Source organism: Triticum dicoccoides, chromosome 4A, assembly GCF_002162155.2.
Source record: "Triticum dicoccoides isolate Atlit2015 ecotype Zavitan chromosome 4A, WEW_v2.0, whole genome shotgun sequence".
Taxonomy (NCBI): Eukaryota; Viridiplantae; Streptophyta; class Magnoliopsida; order Poales; family Poaceae; genus Triticum; species Triticum dicoccoides.
This window is the reverse complement of record NC_041386.1, coordinates 12,412,902-12,436,903: the sequence shown is the minus strand read 5'-3', so window position 1 is coordinate 12,436,903 and position 24,002 is coordinate 12,412,902. Positions and strand designations below refer to the sequence as shown.

Here is a 24,002-nt window from a genome sequence, read left to right as displayed (position 1 = left end):
GAATTGTCACACTAATTTGTGACAATGATGCCAAATATCGACAACAGAGAACACCCTAGGCGGAGCGGCAGTCGCCTTTGCCCACCTAAGTTGCACTGCTTCCACAAAACCTACTGCAAAACCCCCAAGGTTTCAAAGTGGAAACACTTTGATCTAGGGGGTACCCTCCCCGACAAGAAAAGCAGGGATGAGTGATCAGAACCAAATTGGGTAACTGCCTTTAGGGAGCATAGTGGAAGAGCCACCTTCGACTGAACGGACGCAAGGACTAGATCCAACACACTCTGGATTGGGTTGAGCTCTTTATTTGTCCAAGTAAACCTAGCCCCCACGCGAGCAATCTTGGGAAGAGCCATCTGCGCAATGTAGTCATTGAAAAGACTCATGCGCGGAAGGTTCACAATAGTCGAGCTTTTGTCTGCGCGCTGCCAAATCAGACTGAAGTCCCCTGCCACTACCATCGGGATGGGACTTCGATCAGTAGCGGCCTTTAGCTCAGATAAAAAAAATTGAAAACAACCCATGGTCAGCCGGACCATAGACAATTATCACCTTCCAGCTGAGGTTCAAACATCTGTCGGCTAGAGACAAGCCGACATTCTAAGAAAGAACTCCCCACCATCCATATTCTTAACTATGAAAGTTTAACTCTAAAAAAAATCCCTACGAAAGTGCCCTCCTTGACACCCAGCAGACTGGCCTCTGAGCGTGAATATTGAAGTTGATAATTAATGAGTCCTTGATTTGTTTTCCAAAACACGGATTCTCAAAATCAGGGGCGACCTTCACTTTATCTTACATGCACTAAGATCGCTTGGCTTGTTTTGTTTGTACTATACTAGACAATTGCCCGCGCGTTGCTGCGGAAATTGGTTGCAATAATTTTGATAAATTCGGCTGAGTGAAAATGTAATAATGAATTTATTTTACTTGATTATTTGATAGATGTATAACAGTTTCATAGGATAAATAGCACAATATCTTCTTCCTTGTGAACGAATTGTACATCTGGGATTCCTTGATGTACTCAAAGATGTATTTTCCAGCCCTGGATGGATGATCCATTGTGGTGTCGTGTTGAAATGAGATGCTGGTTACTCGCAAAAGAAAAAGAAAAAAGAAATGATATGCTGGTTGTTGGCGTTTTTGTAGCATTCTTCATCTTTGTAACAGCTGCTATGTAGTCTTTGTGTCTTTCTCTTGTTTGTTGCGTTGATGAAGGTGGCAAAACTTTTCTTGGTGCATGAGATCGCATACTATAGGAAAATAGGTATGCATGGTGTTAATTTCGTAGGAGGAACCGAGAAAACTACTTTGTATGTAATAGTTGTACCTGTTGCCTTCCTGCTGGTTGTCCATGTAGTTTGTAAAAGTCAATATTTAGGTGTAGGGAAGATGAACTTCTACAGATAGAATGCTACGGGTGCTGTTATATATAGATGTGGGGCAGAAAAAAAATTGTAACCAAGCGATGTTGTTTTAAGAATTATTAATACACAACTAATTTAGCAGTGCCCCGCAAAAAAAACTAATTTAGCAGTGAATGGTATTAAAAAAATAGCAGTGACTGTATAGAAAGTCATCAATGGTATTTATATTGTGATTCTAATCACCAGTAAATTAAGCAGTTACTGTATGTATTAATATAGCACATGCATGTAAGATTTGGGCGTGGTGATTGTTTGGATGGCTTACTTGGAAAGAAAATGTAAATACGTTGATTGGCCTCACTGAACGACATAGCAGCAAGCAAGGTCAAGAACGAAACGTTCACCCACAAGGCTAGTTTGGCCAAGCAAAAAATTTCATCATGTAGGCACCACTTATTCGGAGGCAGAGTGCCCAGGCCTTCAACCAAAAATGGTCTGACATTTTTAAAACACTGGCACAGTTTGAGCTGCATAAATTAGGTAATATTTATAGGAAATTTTAAGTCATGTGTCTGGTTTATAATATTTGCATGAAATAAAAGGTGTCCCTGATGATAACATTTCTGGGTTACAATGGAAGCTCAGCAAAATTGGTATGAAAATAAGAAATAATATGTACCAGTAGGAGGTAGAAATCGAATTCGTTTGTGTATGCAGTGAGGGAAGACAAACAAAGATAGCTACCGGGGTGTCGTCAAGCACGCACAACCTGACAAAGTGCAAATTTGTGATGGAAAGCAGTAATATGGCATACAGAATATGGAGGAGATCGGAGCGAGTTTCTCACCGGCTGCAGTATGAGAATTCTGGGAGAGACCCACCCGTACTGGAGGACGATGATACAAAATGAGGTGAGGTACTTAGGTGTAGTAGACTTTATAGGGCAAAAATCCATCAGTTTCTCTCGAGATTGTGGGGAGAGGAAGTGGACGTCACGAACGTTATTAGAAGAGGGAACGCCAAACATCAATTAGGCACCTGCAACAGGAGTTTATTGTATTTTTAGCAGCCTGTATGCAACAACAACAAAAAGCAGGCTGTCTGCTATAGATCATAACCGGGGACGATAAACTATGTGGGCTGGTGGAAGCAATGGGCTGCAGAGGGGCTGAAGCAGTAGGCTGTGTAAGGTTGGTGTGACATTTTTTTCATAAGAATATATAGGGATTTATACATAAGAAAGAACAAAATACTCTTTCCCTCGAAACAAAAAAGAACAAAATACTCTTGTGAAGAACAGAGCACAGGCACAGTACCTTGAAGTCCACAGATGGCGTCGCCATAGTCGAGTTTGCCGTCCTTGGCAGCAAATCAACAGCCAACAAAATTTTCTGAGCACTAAATCAGCGGGGCAGCACCTGCAGGAAAAGGGAGCCTCCGCCCAGTCGGGATGGGCAGCAGTGGCGTGCATCCCATGGCTGAGGACGGAGTGCCCACCAGAGGGAATCCAGCCACGGAGCACCTCCGGACATCAGCTGGCGGTCCGATTCCGGTGGAACCGATCGAATCCGACCTTCCCACCGAAGGCAGATGCGTCTTGTCCGGAACGGGAGGGGAGCTGGGCACGAGAAGGGGGACACAGCCCGAGAGAGTCGTTAGAAAATCAGAGGGGAGATAGGCCAGCGGTCCTGCCGGAGGGACGACGCGCGGCACGCAGAGGGAGCTGGGCCGGCAGGACTGCCGGAAGGCCGTCGCGCCGCACGCAAAGGCTCCTCCTGCCTGAGGGGTGTGAGAGGCGGTCCGGGCTGCCGCGTCGGAGTGTTCAGAGGTGAGCTGAGCCGGAGTGGCGCCTCTCCGCACGTAGAACGCTCCTGCCTGAGGGTGTGAGAGGGGCTCCTGGCCGCCGCCACCGCCGGTGGCTGCCGCCTCCGCGCGTGATGCTATCCAGGGGAATGGGGGCGAGATGGGTTGGGCTGAATCAGGAAATTGACGTTGGTGCATGGTTAGCCTCTCGTGGTCCTACTGGTGGTAACTGAAGCTGATGTGGATGTTATGTACTATGGTGGGTCTCACATGTAAGCCACTAATAAAATGCTGATGTGACTGGACTAATGATGTGGACAGGCTGCATGTCAAGAGAAATAGGTTAGTGGGGATGAACTATTTAGGTATTATAGATATGCTAGCATAGCACAGCTAAAAGGAAGTATTCCCTCTGGTTCTTTTTATTTTGCATATTAGATTTGTGTCAAGTCAAACTTTGTAAAATTTGACCAAACTTATACTAAGAGGGTGTTTGTTTCCAGGGACTTATTGATTTAGGGACTTAAAAAGTTCCTATAAGTCTCATCTAAACCAAACAGGAGGGACTTATAGGGACTTAAAGTGGGCATTTGGGACTTATGAAATAAGACTTTCAAGGAGAGTCTTATAGGGACTTATAGTTATAATGTGGTCTTATAGGGACTTATAAGTCCCAGGAACCAAATAGGTAGGGACTTTTTAGGGACTTGAGACTTATAAGTTGAGACTAAAAAAGTCCTAGGACTTATGAACCAAACAGGGCCTAAAAAATATTAATATCTATAATATCAAATATATATACTATGAAACTACATTTCATAATAAATCTAACAATATTGATTTGACATTGTGAATGTTGATAAATTTTTCTATAAGTTTGGTCATGGTAGACATTGTTTGACTTTAGACAAAACTTATATGCAGACTAAAAAAACCTGGAGGAAGTATACTATCTGTCAGAAAGTGCCTATGATGTCCAACAAAGAAGTTTATGTGCCAGTGACGGCAACAAACGCCCCGAGCATCAGGATGGCGACGATCGCGGCGACCTCGACACGGCGTAGGCCTTTGGCTTTGTAGATCTTGAGGTAGCAGAGGCAGGGGAAGAAGACTGTGGCCATGACGCTGAGGAAGGAACCGATGAAGGACATGAGGAACCCGAAGAACGGCACCATGGACGCCACCGCGACCGTGCTGACGAGAACGGCGGTGCTGACGGCCACCCTCGCCGGCCCACTCCCCATGAGCGAGAACCTCTCCTCGATCGCCGACGTGATGGGCGCGACGAGCAGCGCGTACTTGGTTAGCGGGTTGACGAGGGTCATGACGATGGCGATCTTGGTGTAGAGCCTCCCTGATGGCAGGTTGAGCGTTACCTGCGACTGCACGTCGTCGCCGTATATGAGGTAGCCCAGCACCGCCGTGAGTCCGTAGTTCAGGCTGCAGAGCACCGAGGAGAAGAGCAGCACTTGGGAGAAGCGCTCTCGGTTCTTCATGGACGAGTATATCGTGGGAAAGACGGCGTGGCCGGTGAAGCAGACGAAGTAGAGGCCGAGGGAGGTTGGCAGGCCGGCGAGGTTGAGGACGTTGCCGCTCCCGCGGAAACCGGACTCAGAGACGCCGGCCCAGACCAGCGACGCCGTCAGGGCCGCCGACGCGACGAGCCCGAGGGCCGACACGTAGGCGAGCACGCCGAGGTTCTTGAGCCAGGTGGTGGGCAGCACGACGGCGCCGGCCAGGACGATGTACAACTGCTTACCGCGCAGCCGGTAGCCGGCGGGAAGAGCTTATCTAGGTTGTCGCCCTCGAGGACCAGGAAGCTGATGGCTACGAGGTAGAGCTCCACGTACATGAACAGGGCGACGGTTCTCCGGCCGGCGGCGCCGAAGGCCAGCTGGCCGACGTCCGGGTAGGTGGCGACGGAGCCGTCGGCGAGCATGCAGCGCGCTATGAGCGTGCCGGTGTAGTAGCAGACGGTGCCGACGAGGGCGAAGAGCGCCAGGCTGAGCCACCCGCCCCGCGACACGGCGTAGGGCATGGAGAGCACCCCGATGCCCGACACGGCGTTGGTGAGGTTGAGGCACGTCCTGGAGAAGGAGGCGCCGGCGCTGGGATACGGGGGGAGCTGCGCCTCGGCGTCGCGGTCAACAACCCGCTTCCCGGTGGCCGTGAGAAGAGGCTCGCCGAGGGGGCTCGCCGTCGCAGCGAGGCCGGTCGTCTTGTGCTCTTCCATCTTTGAACGGCCGGCCAGAAGATCGATAGATGATGTGGCCGATCGTTCGGACGATTTATATGGTGCGGCGCCTTGCCTGGCTGCGCGCGGGGCTGTTTATAGTGCTGCCCTGCCGGCCGGTCAGTCGGCCGTTTGCCAACGCATGCAAACGATGACTCCAACATCGGTCAGTCAAGTCCCTTTGGGGACATCCGATATAACATCGGTCAGTCAAGAGATTTTGACACGTGAAACACCGTCTATAATGAGTTTTTCACCTTTGCTAGCTCCACTCATGTGGTCCATGGACTTGATATGGGAATGTGTGGTGGATGGAGGCCACGGTGAGTGTGGACTCGAGTACACTTCACACTCGTCGCGTCGCGCGCTAAGTCGCTACCTTCACGTACGTGCTAGGACACGGCCGATATGCGTGTGGGCTGACGCTTGCCTGTTCGTGATAACCGTGCGTTTTCAATCTAGGCACGTGCATGACAACCGTGTAACTACTTGTACCCACAAAAGAAAACTAGCCTGTTTTAGAGAGACCATGAGCAACGTGTCTTTGTTTAATATTCGCATACACTCATCCTTATGAATGCACGCACGTATACCCTATTTTTATGAACACCTCCAAAAGACTAAATCAGCATATCATCTTGAGATTGACGAAGCCGTCACAGATGTCTACGTAGTTGACGGGGACGTCTCCTTCCAATAAACGCATATCGTCGAAAGACCTAAAATAAATCCACGTAATCCCGTGTTTAGATAATTAGGAGGATAGTTGTACCTTCAGCTCACACTCCCACACTATAGGAAAATCTATCATTGCATAGCGTTCGGCTATTCGTTGAGTGTTTTTTCATGGGTACGCAACAACGAGGCTCTTTGTTGGGTACCTTTTAAAAAACATTCGGTCTATTTATTGGTACATAGTACTGTCGGGTCTTCGCTCATTGTCGTCAGAAAAACACTGTGGTTTCTGAAAATACTGTGGTTTCTGAAATAATTTTGGTATTAAATACTTTGAGGTGTTTGGATAAAACAAATACTGTAGTTTCACATACCAAGGTATCTATCATACTGTGGTTTTTTGTAGTATTTTAAAAAGAGGTCAGGACCTCTTTTTTATAAACTGAACTGAGAGACCTCGTCGCCTCGTCTACGTTTAAAGTTGATAAAATGAGATTGCCGCCTCTGATCCCTCTGATCTATTGTCTTTTCAACGAAGTGCTTCTGATTATTAGGCACTTCAGATTTGGTGGTTAGTTTCTCTACAGAGACGGCACCCTCTTGAGTATATCCATTGGTCGGTGGAGCACTTGTGTGCAGCAACCTAAAGGCTAACTACCCAATCGACTCTACGTGCATATAATGATGCATGCATTGGGCGTCGTTTTTACGTGCAGATCAGCTCCATGAGTATAGTTGAGCAAGGCGCAGCGAGTCAAAACAACACTTGCCAAATTCATCGGTGGTTTCGTCAAAACTGAGAAAAACTATGCTTTTTAAAAACCAAAGTATTCATTGCCCACACATTTAAAAACCGAGGTTTTGGATTACTATGGTTTTTCAAAAACAGAGCTGCCAAACTAAGCCTAAGTATAATTCCAAATAGACTCCGCCAGAAGCACTTCTTTCGTCTCACAACACATCCCTACTTCACATCTGAATTTGGAGCCTCTTTGTGCATGGGGCTATGGGCCCCGCTTGTAAGGGAGTGTGTTCCTGGGTAGGTCGCTTTTTCTTGTTTTCAGAAGGTATTGATTAGTCTTTTTCTTTTATGTGGTTTTACATGTTTTAGTACTGGTTTTTGTTTTTTCTTCCTTTTTTTCTTTTTTTGTTTGTTTTTCTACTTCTTATCATTTATTATTTTGAATTTTAATTCATGAATGTTCATTAAAGTTTTGAACATTTTTAAAAAACTATGAAAAAAATTTAGTATTCACAAAAAAATAATTCATGAACATTTTTAAATTTCATAAATATTTTAATATTTGTAAACCATTTTAAAATTCATGATTCTTTGAAATCCACGAATATTTTTAAAATTGTGAACGTTTTATTAATTTAGTTTTTTTAACTCACAGTATCTTCAAAAACTATTTTTTTAAATACATGAACTTCTTTTGATTTACTGCACTTTGAATAGAAAACACAATAGCCGGTTCTTTTTAGCTTGAAGTGGAGCGAGGGAGAAAAAAACAAAGCAAGTGGAGCAGGGAGCCGAGCTAAGTGAGCGAGAGCTTCATTGACTAGTGCATGTGAGTGTTGTAGCAGCAACTTCACTGCTACAACATGGAATAAGAGCTCCCAAGGGACTCACACAACCACCAGCGGCTAACACTGAGGCCAAAGCGTGTAAGGACACCACAAATATCGTCTCGAACAGCAACCCAACACGACATTCGAATATAAAAACTGGCAGAGCATAATGAAATCCAAGCTAACGTAGATGATTCTAAAAAAAGCTAACATAGATAAAACCCAAATGAAACAACCAACCGCAATAACCTATTAGAGAAAAAAGAGGTGTCCCACGACAAAAGAACAGTGCGGCGAAGCGCACGTTAGCCTCTATCTAAATAGATGCCCGGAAAACTCCTAGGTGTGCTTACAGCATGTACTCCTTAAAAGAATCTTCTCCAAAATTTAATTACTTACATTTTAGACTTCAGTATCTAATATTTATTTACTTACACTTTATGCCCTTCCACACTACCTCTTTTAGAATTGTAAATTTTCTTTTGTTAGACTGTCTAGGTAAAGCAAAGGGTTGATGTACGAAATGTTGTGTCTGTGGCAAACAGAGCTTGAGAGAATATAATTCTTACATTTGATTCATATGGGATATCAACACTCCATGCTTCCACCTTCATATTGAAAAGAGTTACAACAATTTTCTGCACTTATGGATTATGAGGTCCCATCTGAGTTCATCACAAATAAGTGGATCTCACACTTGGCCATTTCGTATTTTGATCTTTGAATTCTTGGAGACCACTTGGACATATATCTGTCTGGAGAGGCCCTTTCGAGTCAAGTGAAGAGCAGAGACATTGAGCTGTTGACTATCACTTCATACATAGTCAAATTCATAGGGTCCATCAGACTGAACTTGTGTTCAACGATGTCCCAAGCACCATCGACAAGCTGCTAATATGAGACTCCATAGAAAACTTCCAATGAGAATAATGTGTTCCATCAAAGACGGGTGGGATCCGCATAGTTAAGGTTAGGTGCATGGAGAGGCAAAGACGGATTAACCAAACATTGGTGGAGATAGGGGAGGAGCATCAAATGCTAGAGCATCGATGTTTCCCGATGGTGATGTATCGATCATCGCGCTCCAAACTTCATGGAAGTAGGCAAGATGCAATCTCTCCACTTTGTAGTTCAATACAATAGTCATATGAGCCGCCCTACATGATTATGGTTAATTTGATGTAAACCCTAGCGGTGATGTTGATCATGTGATTATTTATTTCTTTATGTTCTGATTTATGGATGCCTTTATGTTTCACTTATAGATGCATATTTCTCTCTGGTTGCATGTTCAATTTTGGTCATTTCATATCAATAATCGGTAGAGTAGGGTATATTCATTAGTTGGGTCTAATCTCGCAAATAACTACCATAGTGATAGAAAGTGAAAAGGACTTCTATTTTATTGCATTGTATTATTGCCACTAAGGATAAATATTTGTATGCGAACTAAAATGAGTCATATATAAAAAGACAACAATATGCTATAATTAGGGGTGACCTGCACTTTATCTTATGTACATTAAGATCACTCGGCTTGTTTTGTTTGCATATGCTAGCACAACTAAAAGGCGATCGAGCCATATGGCAACTTGCTAGAGTTGCTCTAAGCACCTAACATTTCTCCTAAAGAAGAGTCTGGACATATAGGGGAAATTTGGTAAGCAATGTTGGAGATGCCCTAAAGAAGAGATAATGTCCTTATTGTGTGTCTCTAACATTTCACTAGTTCAAGATCAAATCATGGTGCGTCGTGGATTCTTACTTTTATTGCTTGGTTGGTTTGGGCAACTAAAAATGAAACCAAACTAGCAGGGCAGAAACACGGCGTGATGTAACACATGTGTAAGTGACTATTGTTGGTATTATTTCAACCACTTAATACCGGTATAGGTCACATAAGTGGTCATAGATCTGGAGATGAAGTCAAACCCATGACCAAAATATCAAGTAAGAAGAGGGAACACCAAAACATACAAAAGCAAGATCCTTGGTGTCAAAATGTCCAGATGAAACTTCCCCGTCACATTAGCATTATAGTGCTAGTTGCTCTCCTTAAGTAAGATAATTATTCATGGATCCCTTTCAAGTAATTATATAATCGGCAATACAAACAAAAAAGATCATACTTTGATGCAAGAGAACATTTGGAGCACCGAGGCATAACATTGTACATACTTGAAGAATTTCACACGAAAGAGGAATTTCATATGGATGTAGATGGGATTTGGATGAGATTTCTTATGTAATTGTTGTTAGATTTGTTAAGGCTTGATCCCTAGTATCCACTATGTTCTGAGATTGATATTGTTATGACTTTGTTATGCTTAATGCTTGTCACTAAGGCCCAAGTGTCATGATTTCAGATCTGAACCCTCTATATTTTCATGAATATATTTATGTCCTAAATCATATTTGCAAGTTGTATGCACCTTTTTATTGTTTTGAACCCTAGACCCCAAGGTCGTCGCAATAATTGGGATACTCTACGAGGATGACTTTAATTTGAGAATTACATGTATTCACTATTGTTAATGTTTTGATCCGATTCTCTATTAAAAGAAGTGCCTTAATTACCCGTAGTTTCCATTAGGATCCCGCTGCCACGAGAGGTAGCACAAAACATGCCATGCAAATTCTTATCACAAGCCCGTATGACTATTTATGAAATGCATGCCTACATATGATTGATGAATTGAGCTAGTTTGTTATCGCTCTATGTTATGACCGTTGCATATTGAATCTCATCCAAGCAACCCTATCACTTACTTCATGCCTACGCTTTTCCTATTGTTGTTACTTCGATTACAACTACTACTGCTTTGTAAACTTGTTATTATTGTTGTTACTATTATTCTCCTATCACTGCTAGAATATTATTGTGCTACTAATACATTGTTACAGGAAAGTTATCTCTTCAGAGGTTGTTAAATTAACAACTCAACTGCTAAAGTTTATAAATATTTTTTGATTTCCCTTGTGTCGAATAAATAAATTTGGGTTGAAGTACTTTCCTTGAAGACAGTCACGATCCACTATACTTGTGGGTCATCAGCCTATCGGCGGCAATAAGAGGAGTCGGTGGCACAGGAGGAGGCGTGGTGGCCTAGCCTCGCCCAGGCGTTGGCCGAAAGCACTACCGACATGGCCGACGTGGGGGCCTTCATGCCATCGTTGCCGCCGCCCGCACCCAGGGTGCAGAACACCTACCAATGGACGGCCACTGTGCCCATCTACGTCTCGTGTCCGCCAATTTGGGTGTGCGTGACGGAGGAGGATCAATGCTAGCACGTCCTGTAGTTGGAGGCGCGGGCTGTGGCCAGGGAACGAGCACGCGCGGAGCAGCAGATGGAGGTGGAGCACGATGAGGAGGAGCGGTGCGAGCCCGCGGAGAAGGCAGCACCTGCTCAACAGCCAGCGCAACAGTAGGTGCCCGATGCGGCCCAGCAGGCGGCGACCCTGGCTCCCTACGAGCAAGCATTTCGTTGAGCGCAGTCGCCGGAGTACATTGACCTCACAAACGTGGATGAGGATGATGCTGATGCCGCCTAGATGCGGATCCAACAGCCGTCACGTTTTCTTTTTTTAATGTTTTATTTTTAAGTTATTATTAATGTAACTGGATTTTAGGCAGCGATTGAACTATTAAGTTTATCCATTTTCATTTTTACTTGGACTTAAATTTTTTATCCGCAAATTAGGGATGCGTCGGCCGTGTTGGGCGCACGGACCACCCTGGTCAAAACCAAACACACTCGTCCGCTCTGCCGACCCAAACGGACAAAAAAAGACAAAACCTGTGTCCCTTTGTGTGAGTGCATTGGAGTTGGCCTTAGGCGCGCGTAAGCTTGTGAGCTTTAGAGTTTAAGTCTTTGATGTATATATGTCAGTTCTATTGTTTATTGCAGAGAATCTTCATAGCAACCTTTCCTGTTGAACCATCTTGGCTGATAACGAGTGCTATTTGGAGCCTAATTGTTTCACTGCTATCGTGTAGTACTACTAGAGGGCGAAATGATCTCATGACTTGGTGTGGGGTGCCATTTGGGGCTGTTGTGAAATGCCATTTCAGGGCCCATTTTGTGTTTTGGGATGGAACCATTTGCAGCTCATTTAGTTCGCTTTAAGGCAGAAGGTATGGACCTATTTGAGTTTCCCTAGGAGAATTTTGAAGCTGTTAATGATGAAATATATCGCAGTATCCAGATATGGCATATTCTCAGTTGAAACACAAGGTTTAGGGTTTTGCGTGGGTGGTTGACATCCAGCCTCATGTCTCAATATATAGATGATCACAACTACAGTTATATACATATACAAATACGTGTACAAGGACAATATACTAGACCCTACTTTACATGCCCACTCAATCTGAACTACATACAAGATTCAGATTGGTTCTAAAATGGTCTAGCATCTGTCTAGTAGTGGGTTTAGTATCCCCTAACTGATCATCTATAGAAATAAACCTGACTTCCAGTTCACAAGCAGCTACTCGTTCTCTCACAAAAATGGAAATCAATCTCAATGTGTTTAGTCCGATCATAAAACACTGGATTCGCCGTCAGGTAAGTTGCCCCTAAGTTATCACACCACAATATAGGAGTGCGCTGCCGTTGGACTCCAAGTTCTGTGAGAACTGAGTCTATCCAAATGGCTTCAGCCGCGCCATTGGTCAATGCCTTATACTCTGCCTCGGTGCTTGATCTCGAGACTGTGGGTTGCTTCTTCGAGCTCCAAGATACAAGATTGGGTCCAAAGAATATAGCAAAACCACCAGTGGAGCGCCTATCATCAACACAACCTGCCCAGTCTGCATTGGTGAATATACTCACTCCGGTAAATCTGGACTTACGAATCCGTAGTCCCATGTCTAGCGTATCTTTGACATATCTCAAAATACGCTTGACTGCTTCCCAATGATCCTCCGTTGGCTGAGACAGGAACTGACACACTTTGTTCACTATGAAGGAGATATCGGGACGAGTGAGGGTCAAATACTGAAGTGCTCCAACCACACTGCGATAACGAAAATGAGTCATCTCTACCCAGTAGTGCACTATGACGCGAGAGACTCTCGGATGTAGCAAGCAGAGTGGAAGTGGCCTTGCAGTTCTCCATGTTAACGCGGTGAAGAAGATCCAAAGCATACTTTTTCTGCGTCAAGGTCATGCCCCCTGAATGAAAGGACGCTTCCAAACCAAGAAAGTACTCGAGGCGACCCAAATCTTTGATGGGAAAGTTAGCAGACAATGAATGCACAAGACGATCCACCATGGCGGGGGTAGAGCCAGCAATCACAATATCATCAACGTACACCAGCACGTATATCTGTATAGTACCCTGGGAGAAGATGAACAGAGATGCATCTGATCTGGAGGCAACAAAACCGAGCTGCAAAAGGCGCTGACTCAAACGAGCATACCAGGCATGGGGCGACTGCTTGAGACCATAAATAGACCGCTGAAGTTTGCAGACATGAGAGGGATAAGTGGCATCCTCGAACCCGGGTGGCTGCTTGAAAGTGCAATCATGCCCTTAATCTTATTTTGATGTTGATGACAACATGCATGTATGGGACTAATCATGTTTATCAAGTATATCTCAGGATTATGTCTCATAGGCCGGTTGTGGATCATGACTAAAGATAAATGCATATAACTCAAGATTGGAGATACAAGACAATAGTGTTGGCTTTGTTTACGGTTTGTTCTTGAGTATAGGGATCCCGCACTATTAAGAGGGGATCGATGGATCTAGTGAAAGATTTGCTCAAAACCCACAACTCCATTTTTCATTGGGCGTCCGGTACGTTACGGACGTCCGATCCCTTTCAGTTGTCCGGTCGTCCGGTGTTTCTTCACAGAACAATATTCACGGACGTCCAACCCTCTCCGGACGTCCGGTCCACAGACGTCCGTTTTCCTCCGGACGTCCGACACTTAGTCAACATAACAGTTTTTATAGATATCCGGTCCTCTACGGATGTCCGGTCACCGGCGACCGAAACGGTCCGGACGTCCATTAGTTGTATGCTGATTTGTGGCTTGTGATTCTCCAGCGACCGGACGACCGATGTCTGTCGGACGTCCGGACCTATCTGTGCCACCAGACGTCCGACGCCTCCTATGCACTTGTGTTGCTCAAACGGTTACGTTTCCACCTCCACTATATATAGCCTTCTCCCCCCACAGGATAAGGTGGACCATTCACTTTGAGCTTGTTAAGAACACATTTCACTCACTCTCTCACTCTTCCACACCAAATCTTAGATCCCCAAGGGATTTGAGAACACTTGAGAGAAGTTCTCCAATCAAGTGATAGATCCACTCCTTCCCCTTCTTTGCACCAAAGGAATTCGTGATTTGAGCAAGTCTTGAGCTTTTCCCCATCGTTCTTGTTACTCTTGGAGGTTGGAGACTCCTAGGCGGTAGGAGTCTTCCGGAGAGGAATCGACCCTTGTGATTACCCCCGGAAAAGTTTGTGAGGGTTTGGAGACCACCCCAAGGTCTACCACTAGTGGTTGAGAAACGCCTCCGTGGTGTTGTCTCAAAGGGAGAATAGGGTGAGCCTTCGTGGCATTGGTGTGCCTTCATGGTAACATCCACCTCTCTAACGGTGACGTAGCTTCCCTCCAAGGAAGTGGACATCGACATACATCCTCGTCTCCCGGAGTTGCGGTTATTACTAACCCTAACTCTCTACTTGTGGTTACTTGTTTCTTAGCACTTACTTGTATCATATTGTGCTTGCTTACTTACATACTTGTGATACTTGTTTATCTAGCTTAGCTCCTTGTACTACTCTTGCAATTGTTAGGCCCATCTTCATATTCCGCATTATTGCCTAAAATTGCTAAGTAATAATTAAATTTTGTAATTGTACCTATTCACCCCCCCCCCCTCTAGGTTCATCTCGATCCTTTCATTGCTGCATATACACATCTTCAGCCAAGAACCCATGTAAAAAGGCATTGCTCACATCAATCTATCGGAGGCTCCAACCACGAGACACAGCAAGAGACAGAACCAAGCGAACTGTGGCAGGCTTCACCACCGGGGTAAAAGTATCTCCATAGTCAATCCCATGCTATTGAGTGAAATCGCGAGCAACAAGACGAGCTTTGTGCTTATCAACAGACCCATCCGGACGATGCTTGGTTTTTGATAATCCACTTGCAACTCACAATATTAACACCAGGTGGCCGAGTCACCAACAACCAGGTGTTAGTGCGACAGAGAGCAGCAAACTCCTCGGACATGGCGGCACGCCAGGCAGGTTCACCCAGAGCATCACGATGGGAAACTGGCGCGGCGAAGAAGGCACGGCGGCAAGACTCATACCGAACCATGCCATCAGTGTAAGACTTCTCCTTGCGCGTATGATCACGATGGTGTGTAACCATAGCATGCACCGGAGTTGCATCACCGGTAGGAGAAGAAGGCGGCGACGAGGCCTCGGCCAAGGGTGTCGCGGCTGAGGAAACCTCGGCAAGAGGCAACACGGGCCGAGAGACGACGGTGGGCTGGACCGCCCCAAACGAGGGTGGCGGCTCGGGCGACGCACCGGGCGAGGGTGGCGACCCAGCCGCGCCGGGCGAGGGTGGCGACCCAGCCGCGTCCGCGGGCGTGCCGTCTGGCGAGGCAGTCGCGCCTGCCTCAGGCGGCGGGACATGCACGTCCTGAGCATGCCTTGGGCCCTCTCCCCATGCACGTCCTGAGCATGCCTCGAGTGCATCAGGAGGCGTTGGAGCAGCAACATGTACCTGGGGGAACTCAAAGCAATATCACCTGCAAAGGACAAGTTAGGTGACAAATAGGACAGGTCATATTTACGCACATGGACATCCGGAACCGGTTCATCGGAGGGAAAAGTGAGTGCATGTTCAAGAGAAGCCGGATCAACCGAGACGTCGGGTTGGGAGCAAGGAAACATAGCTTCATCAAAAACAACATCACGAGAGATGTATATCCGACCGGAGGTACGGTCAAGACACCTATAGCCCTTATGCAAAGGACTATAGCCAAGGAAAACACACATCTTGGAACTAAACTCAATCTTGTGAGCATTGTACTTGCGGAGACTAGGCCAGCAAGCACACCCAAAATCCGAAGGGAGGACTAGTTGGGCTGAACATGAAACAGGCGGAATAGAGGTGTGTCCTTGTTAAGAACCGGAGTGGGCATACGGCTGATGAGGTAACATGCCGTAAGAAAAGCCTCATCCCAAAACTGAAGTGGAAGAGAGGAGTGTGCAAGCAAATCAAGATTGGTCTCGACCAAATGTCAGTGTTTGCGCTCGACAATACCGTTCTGCTGAGAAGTATGTGGACATGACAGTCGGTGATAGATGCCCGTATATTGAAAGTAGCGATGGAATTTGTGGTATTCACCACCCCAATCGGACTGAACGACCTTGATTTTATAATCCAGAAGGCGTTTGACATGAGCCTGAAAGTTGTAGAAAACTTGCTCAACACCATACTCGTGTTTGAGCAAATAAATCCAAGTGAAGCGCGTGTAGTCATCAATAAAACTAACATAATACATGTACCCTTCCGACGAAGCAAGAGCGGGACCCCAAACATCTAAATGTATTAATTCAAGAGGTACAGTAGTGATATGAAATGAAGTAGAATAAGGTAGTTGATGACTCTTAGCACGCTGACAGGCATCACAAACTAACGATGAATTATTTGAACTAGAGCACGGAAGTTCATGACTCCGAACAATGGAAGTGGCCACATTATTTGTAGGATGACCAAGACGTTGATGCCATTGCGACGATGAAACTCGAACGCCGGAGTGGGCATGGCGAGATGATGAAGATGACGCACGAGCGGAAGGGACCGGATAGACCCCCCCCTGGGTAACTTCTACCGTGAAGGATGACGCGCCTGGTTGCTTTGTCCTTAACAAGGAAAAAACGACGGTGAAATTCAACATACACGTCATTTTCACAAAGAAGACAATAAACAGAGAGAAGATGATGGCTGATGTGTGGAACATGAAGGATGTTACGCAGTTTAAGAGATGAACCGGGTAAACGCGAATGACCAATGTGTGAATAGACAAACCTGCACCATTGGGCACCTGAACCTGATCCTTGTCGTCATAGCTCTCGTGAACCTGGAGGCGCTCAAGATAATTAGTCAAGTGATCCGTAGCCCCGGTATCCAGCACCCAAGGAAAGTCGATGGTGTTAGTGGAGGCCGAGTTGGCGGAGCGGGAGTTGTGATCCTGATCAAAGCGCTTGAGGCGGTCGTCGGCTTCATGGCCCCAGTTCTTGCAAATTTGGCACTAGGGACGCCAGTGGTTGCGACGCCCACTGCCTCCGCCGTTGTTGCCCCCTCCTCCTTGCCGGCCACTATCGACATACCCAGTGTTGTGGTTGCCATTACCGCCTTGGTGGCTCTGCCCTGGCTGGCCATGTCCATCAGCCGGGTGCCCCCCCTCCTTGGGAGGGATAGGGATCGGAGTAGGGTGCGCGTTTGCTCGCGCCGTACGCACTCGAACGGGTCCATGCGTTTGCGGAGGGAGACCACCCCTCCACCGTACTCTGTTGTGCCTGCAGCACCTCGAAGGACAGAACCAATGAGTAAAAGCTGGAGTAGGGCATGGGTGCATTACTCACGCCCAAGGAGGTGGTGATGGAGTTGCAGGCGGAGCCGAGGCCGGTGAGGATGTGATCGATAAGCTCATCATCGCGGATCGAGGAGCGGCGGTGGCCATAGTGTCAGCAAGGGCCTTCATACTATGCATGTATTCCGCGGCAGACAGATCGTCCTTCCTCAGCGACTGAAGTTGCCGCCGGATGTGACAGACATTGGCGCGGCTCTGAGCGCCGAACATGGCGGCGACGGCTGTCCACACCGCATGCGCCGACTCGCAGCTAATGAGTTGGCATGCAATATCCTCATCCATGGAGGTGATAAGGAGCCCCTTGACGCGCTGATCTTGAACCCACCATTGGTGGTACTCCGGGTTGGCGATGGTGGTAGCAGCATCGCCGGTGCTGACAATGAGTGTTTTGGCCGGTGCCGCCTTGGTGCCATCGAGGTGTCTGTGGAGGTTGACACTGGCAAGAACGGTGCTGATGATGCCTCCCCAAAGCACGAAGTTGTAGCGACCGCGGAGGACATAGATCGTCGGGACGGTGAGCGCGGCGGGGACCATGGCGACGGGTGACGGGACGAGGGTGATAACCCACAAGTATAGGGGATCGCAACAGTTTTCGAGGGTAGAGTATTCAACCCAAATTTATTGATTCGACACAAGGGGAGCCAAAGAATATTCTCAAGTATTAGCAGCTGAGTTGTCAATTCAACCACACCTGGAAACTTAATATCTGTAGCAAAGTATTTAGTAGCAAAGTAATATGATAGTAGTGGTAACGGTAACAAAAGGTAACGGTAGTAAAAGCAATGTTTTTGGTATTTTGTAGTGATGATAGCAATAGCAACGGAAAAGTAAATAAGCGAAGAACAATATATGGAAAGCTCGTAGGCAATGGATCGGTGATGGAGAATTATGCCGGATGTTGTTCATCATGTAACAGTCATAACCTAGGGTGACACAGAACTAGCTCCAGTTCATTGATATAATGTAGGCATGTATTCCGAATATAGTCATACGTGCTTATGGAAAAGAACTTGCATGACATCTTTTGTCCTAACCTCCCGTGGCAGCGGGGTCCTTACGGAAACTAAGGGATATTAAGGCCTCCTTTTAATAGAGAACCGGAACAAAGCATTAACACATAGTGAATACATGAACTCCTCAAACTACGGTCATCACCGGTAAGTATCCCGATTATTGTCACTTCGGGGTTAACGGATCATAACACATAATAGGTGACTATAGACTTGCAAGATAGGATCAAGAACACTCATATATTGATGAAAACATAATAGGTTCAGATCTGAAATCATGGCACTCGAGCCCTAGTGACAAGCATTAAGCATAGCAAAGTCATAGCAACATCAATCTCAGAACATAGTGGACACTAGTGATCAAACCCTAACAAAATTAACTCGATTACATGATAGATCCCATCCAACCCATCACCGTCCAGCAAGCCTACGATGGAATTACTCACGCGCGGCGGTGAGCATCATGAAATTGGTGATGGAGGATGGTTGATGATGACAATGTCGACTGATTCCCCTCTACGGAGCCCCGTACGGACTCCAGATCAGCCCTCCCGAGAAGTTTTAGGGCTTGGCGGCGGCTCCGTATCGTAAAACGTGATGATTTCTTCTCTCTGATTTTTTTTCTCCCCGAAACTCAATACATGGAGGTGGAGTTGGAGTCGGAGAGGCAACAGGGGGCCCACGAGGTAGGAGGCGCGCCCTAGGGGGGCAGGCGCGCCCCCACCCTCGTGGCAAGGTGGTGGGCCCCCTGGCCTTCATATTTGGCAGGTATTTTTCTTATTTTCTAAAAGTGTCTCCGTGAAGTTTCAGGTCATTCTGAGAACGTTTGCTCCTGCACATAAATAACACCATGGTAGTTTTGCTGAAAACAGCATCAGTCCGGGTTAGTTCCATTCAAAGCATGCAAGTTAGAGTCCGAAACAAGGGTAAAAGTGTTTGGAAAAGTAGATACGTTGGAGACGTATCAACTCCCCCAAGCTAAAACCTTTGCTTGTCCTCAAGCAATTCAGTTGACAAACTGAAAGTGATAAAGAAAAACTTTTACAAACTCTGTTGTAAAAGTGTTGTAAATATGTAAAGTGAGCATTCAAGTTTTCAGCAAAGATTATAACTAACCACATTCGCAATAACGCATAGGTCTCAAGTTTACTCATATCAATAGCATAATCAACTAGCGAGCCATAATAATAAAACTCGGATGACAACACTTTCTCAAAACAATCATAATATGATATAACAAGGTGGTATCTCGCTAGCCCTTTCTGAGACCGCAAAACATAAATGCAGAGCACCTTTAAAGAGCAAGGACTGACTAGACATTGTAATTCATGGTAAAGGAGATCCAGTCAAGTCATACTTAATGTAAACTAAAAATAATGAATGCAAATGACAGCAGTGCTCTCCAACTGGTGATTTTTAATAAGAGGATGATGCTCAGCATAAAAGTAAATAGATAGGCCCTTCGCAGAGGGAAGCAGGGATTTGTAGAGGTGCCAGAGCTCGGTTTTGAAATAGAGGTGAATAATATTTTGAGCGGTATACTTTCATTGTCAACATAACAACCAAGAGATGGCGATATCTTCCATGCTACACACATTATAAGCGGTTCCCAAACAGAATGGTAAAGTTTATGCTCCCCCTTCCACCACAAGCATCAATCCATGGCTTTCTCGAAACAAAGAGTGCCTCCAACTAACAAGAGTCCTAGGGGGAGTTTTGTTTGCAATTATTTTGATTTAGTTTGCATAAAGCATGGGACTGGGCATCCCGGTGACCAGCCATTTATCTCGTGAGTGAGGAGTGGAGTCCACTCCTCTTGAGAATAACCCGCCTAACATGGAAGATACAAACAGCCCTAGTTGATACATGAGCTATTCGAGCATACAAAATAGGATAATTATTTGAAGGTTTAGAGTTTGGCACATACAAATTTACTTGGAACCGCAGGTATATACCATATATAGGTAGGTATAGTGGACTCATGTGGAATAACTTTGAGGTTTAAGGAGTTTGGATGCACAAGCAATATTCCTGCTTAGTACAGGTGAAGGCTAGCAAAAGACTGGGAAGCGACCAGCTAGAGAGCGACAACAGTCATGAACTTGCATTAAAATTAATCAACACTGAATGCAAGCATGAGTAGGATATAATCCACCATGAACATGAATATCGTGAAGGCTATGTTGATTTTGTTTCAACTACATGCGTGAACATGCGTCAAATCAAGTCACTTAAATCATTCAGAGGAGAATACCACCCTATCATACCACATCATAACCATTTTAATAGCATGTTGGCACGCAAGGTAAACCATTATAACTCATAGCTAATCAAGCATGGCACAAGAAACTATGATCTCTAGTTGTCATTGCAAACATGTTTATTCATAATAGGCTGAATCAAGAACGATGAACTAATCATATTTACAAAAACAAAAGAGGTCGAGTTCATACCAGCTTTTCTCATCTTAGTCAGTCCATCATATATCATCATAATTTCCCTTCACTTGCACGACCAAACGATGTGAATAATAATGTTGGGGAATGTTGCAGAAAACAAAAAAAATTCTCTACGTTTCACCAAGATCTATCTATGGAGTTCATCTAGAAACGAGTGATCGGATGCATCTACATACCTTTGTAGATCGCGAGCGGAAGCGTTCAAGAGAACGGGGATGAGGGAGTCGTACTCGACGTGATCCAAATCACCGGAGATCCTAGCGCCGAACGGACGGCACCTCCGCGTTCAACACACGTACGGTCAGCGTGACGTCTCCTCCTTCTTGATCCAGCAAGGGGGAAGGAGAGATTGATGAAGATCCAGCAGCACGACGGTGTGGTGGTGGAGGCAGCAGTCACCGCAGCAGGGCTTCGCCGTTCTACTGCGAGAGGGAGAGGTGTAGCAGGGGAGAGGGAGGCGCCAAGACTTCAGGGTGCGGCTGCCCTCCCTCCCCCCCTTTATATAGGCCCCCTAGGGGGGTGCGCCGACCCTAGGAGATGGGATCTCCTAGGGGGGGCGGCGGCCAAGGGGGAGGAGTGCCCCCCAAGGCAAGTGGAGGCGCCCCCTCCCCTAGGGTTCCCAACCCTAGGCGCATGGGGGGCCCAAGGGGGGCGCACCAGCCCACTATGGGCTGGTTCCCTCCCCACTTCAGCCCATGGGGCCCTCCGGGATGGGTGCCCCCACCCGGTGGACCCCCGGGACCCTTCCAGTGGTCCCAGTACAATACCGTTGACCCCCGAAACTCTCCCGATGGCCGAAAGTGCACTTCCTAACCTCCGGACCATTCCGGAACTCTTCGTGACGTCCGGGATCTCATCCGGGACTCCGAAAAACTTTCGGATTACTGCATACTCATATCCATACAACCCTAGCGTCACCGAACCTTAAGTGTGTAGACCCTACGGGTTCGGGAGACATGTACACATGACCGAGACGACTCTCCGGTCAATAACCAACAGCGGGATCTAGATACCCATGTTGGCTCCCACATGCTCCTCGATGATCTCATCGGATGAACCACGATGTCGAGGATTCAAGCAACCCCGTATACAATTCCCTTTGTCAATCGGTATTTTACTTGCCCGAGATTCGATCGTCGGTATCCCAATACCTCGTTCAATCTCGTTACCGGCAAGTCACTTTACTCGTACCGTAATGCATGATCCCGTGACCAGACACTTGGTCACTTTGAGCTCATTATGATGATGCATTACCGAGTGGGCCCAGAGATACCTCTCCGTCATACAGAGTGACAAATCCCAGTCTTGATCCGTGTCAACCCAACAGATACTTTCGGAGATACCCGTAGTATACCTTTATAGTCACCCAGTTACGTTGTGACGTTTGGTACACCCAAAGCATTCCTACGGTATCCGGGAGTTACACGATCTCATGGTCTAAGGAAAAGATACTTGACATTGGAAATAATCTAGCAAACGAACTATACGATCTTGTGCTATGTTTAGGATTGGGTCTTGTCCATCACATCATTCTCCTAATGATGTGATCTCGTTATCAATGACATCCAATGTCCATAGTCAGGAAACCATGACTATCTGTTGATCAACGAGCTAGTCAACTAGAGGCTTACTAGGGACATGTTGGTGTCTATGTATTCACACATGTATTACGATTTCCGGATAACACAATTATAGCATGAATAAAAGACAATTATCATGAACAAGGAAATATAATAATAATCCTTTTATTATTGCCTCTAGGGCATATTTCCAACAGTCTCCCACTTGCACTAGAGTCAATAATCTAGTTACATTGTGATGAATCGAACACCCATGGAATTCTGGATTTGATCATGTTTTGCTCTAGGGAGAGGTTTAGTCAACGGATCTGCTACATTCAGGTCCGTATGTACTTTACAAATATCTATGTCTCCATCTTGAACATTTTCACGAATGGAGTTGAAGCGACACTTGATGTGCCTGGTCTTCTTGTGAAACCTGGGCTCCTTGGCAAGTGCAATAGCTCCAGTGTTGTCACAGAAGAGTTTGATCGGCCCCGACGCATTGGGTATGACTCCTAGGTCGGTGATGAACTACTCCACCCAAATTGCTTCATGCGCTGCCTCCGAGGCCGCCGTGTACTCCACTTCACATGTAGATCCCGCCATGACGCTCTGCTTGCAACTGCACCAGCTTACCGCCCCACCATTCAAAATATACACGTATCTGGTTTGTGACTTAGAGTCATCCAGATCTGTGTCGAAGCTAGCATCGACGTAACCCTTTACGACGAGCTCTTCGGCACCTCCATAAACGAGAAACATTTCCTTAGTCCTTTTCAGGTACTTCAGGATATTCTTGACCGCTGTCCAGTGTTCCTTGCCGGGATTACTTTGGTACCTACCTACCAAACTTACGGCAAGGTTTACATCAGGCCTGGTACATAGCATGGCATACATAATAGACCCTATGGCTGAGGCATAGGGGATGACACTCATCTCTTCTATATCTTCTGCCGTGGTCGGACAGTGAGCTAAGCTCAATTTCACACCTTGCAACACAGGCAAGAACCCCTTCTTAGACTGATCCATATTGAACTTCTTCAATATCTTATCAAGGTATGTGCTTTGTGAAAGACCTATGAGGCGTCTTGATCTATCTCTATAGATCTTGATGCCTAATATATAAGCAGCTTCTCCAAGGTCCTTCATTGAAAAACTCTTATTCAAGTAGGCCTTAATGCTGTCCAAAAGCTCTATATCATTTCCCATCAAAAGTATGTCATCTACATATAATATGAGAAATGCTACAGAGCTCCCACTCACTTTCTTGTAAACGCAGGCTTCTCCATAAGTCTGCATAAACCCAAACGCTTTGATCATCTCATCAAAGCGAATGTCCCAACTCCGAGATGCTTGCACCAGCCCATAAATCGAGCGTTGGAGCTTGCACACCTTGTCAGCATTCTTAAGATCGACAAAACCTTCCGGCTGCATCATATACAATTCTTCCTTAAGGAAACCATTAAGGAATGTCGTTTTGACGTCCATTTGCCATATCTTATAATCATAGAATGCGGCAATTGCTAACATGATTCGGATGGACTTTAGCTTCACTACGGGTGAGAAAGTCTCATCGAAGTCAACCCCTTGAACTTGTCGATAACCCTTAGCGATAAGCCGAGCTTTATAGATGGTCACATTTCCATCCGCGTCTGTCTTCTTCTTAAAGATCCATTT

At 46.0% G+C, this 24,002-nt stretch overlaps 1 long non-coding RNA gene and 1 pseudogene across 3 annotated transcripts; both read right to left on the bottom strand.

Annotated features, from left to right (window-relative positions):
• Positions 1 to 910: 910 nt before the first annotated feature.
• Positions 911 to 3,485, bottom strand: LOC119284613. Of its 3 annotated transcripts, XR_005139116.1 has the most exons (5): positions 2,687 to 3,479; positions 2,218 to 2,408; positions 1,696 to 2,139; positions 1,334 to 1,403; positions 911 to 1,256 (listed from the first exon to the last, which is right to left on the bottom strand). It is a non-coding gene; the product is annotated as an uncharacterized LOC119284613 (long non-coding RNA). The 3 variants fall into 3 exon arrangements; XR_005139114.1 differs by having other exon boundaries at positions 1,334 to 2,139; positions 2,687 to 3,485; XR_005139115.1 differs by having other exon boundaries at positions 911 to 1,403; positions 2,687 to 3,391.
• Positions 3,486 to 4,022: 537 nt separating this feature from the next.
• Positions 4,023 to 5,415, bottom strand: LOC119288535 (annotated as a pseudogene).
• Positions 5,416 to 24,002: the final 18,587 nt, after the last annotated feature.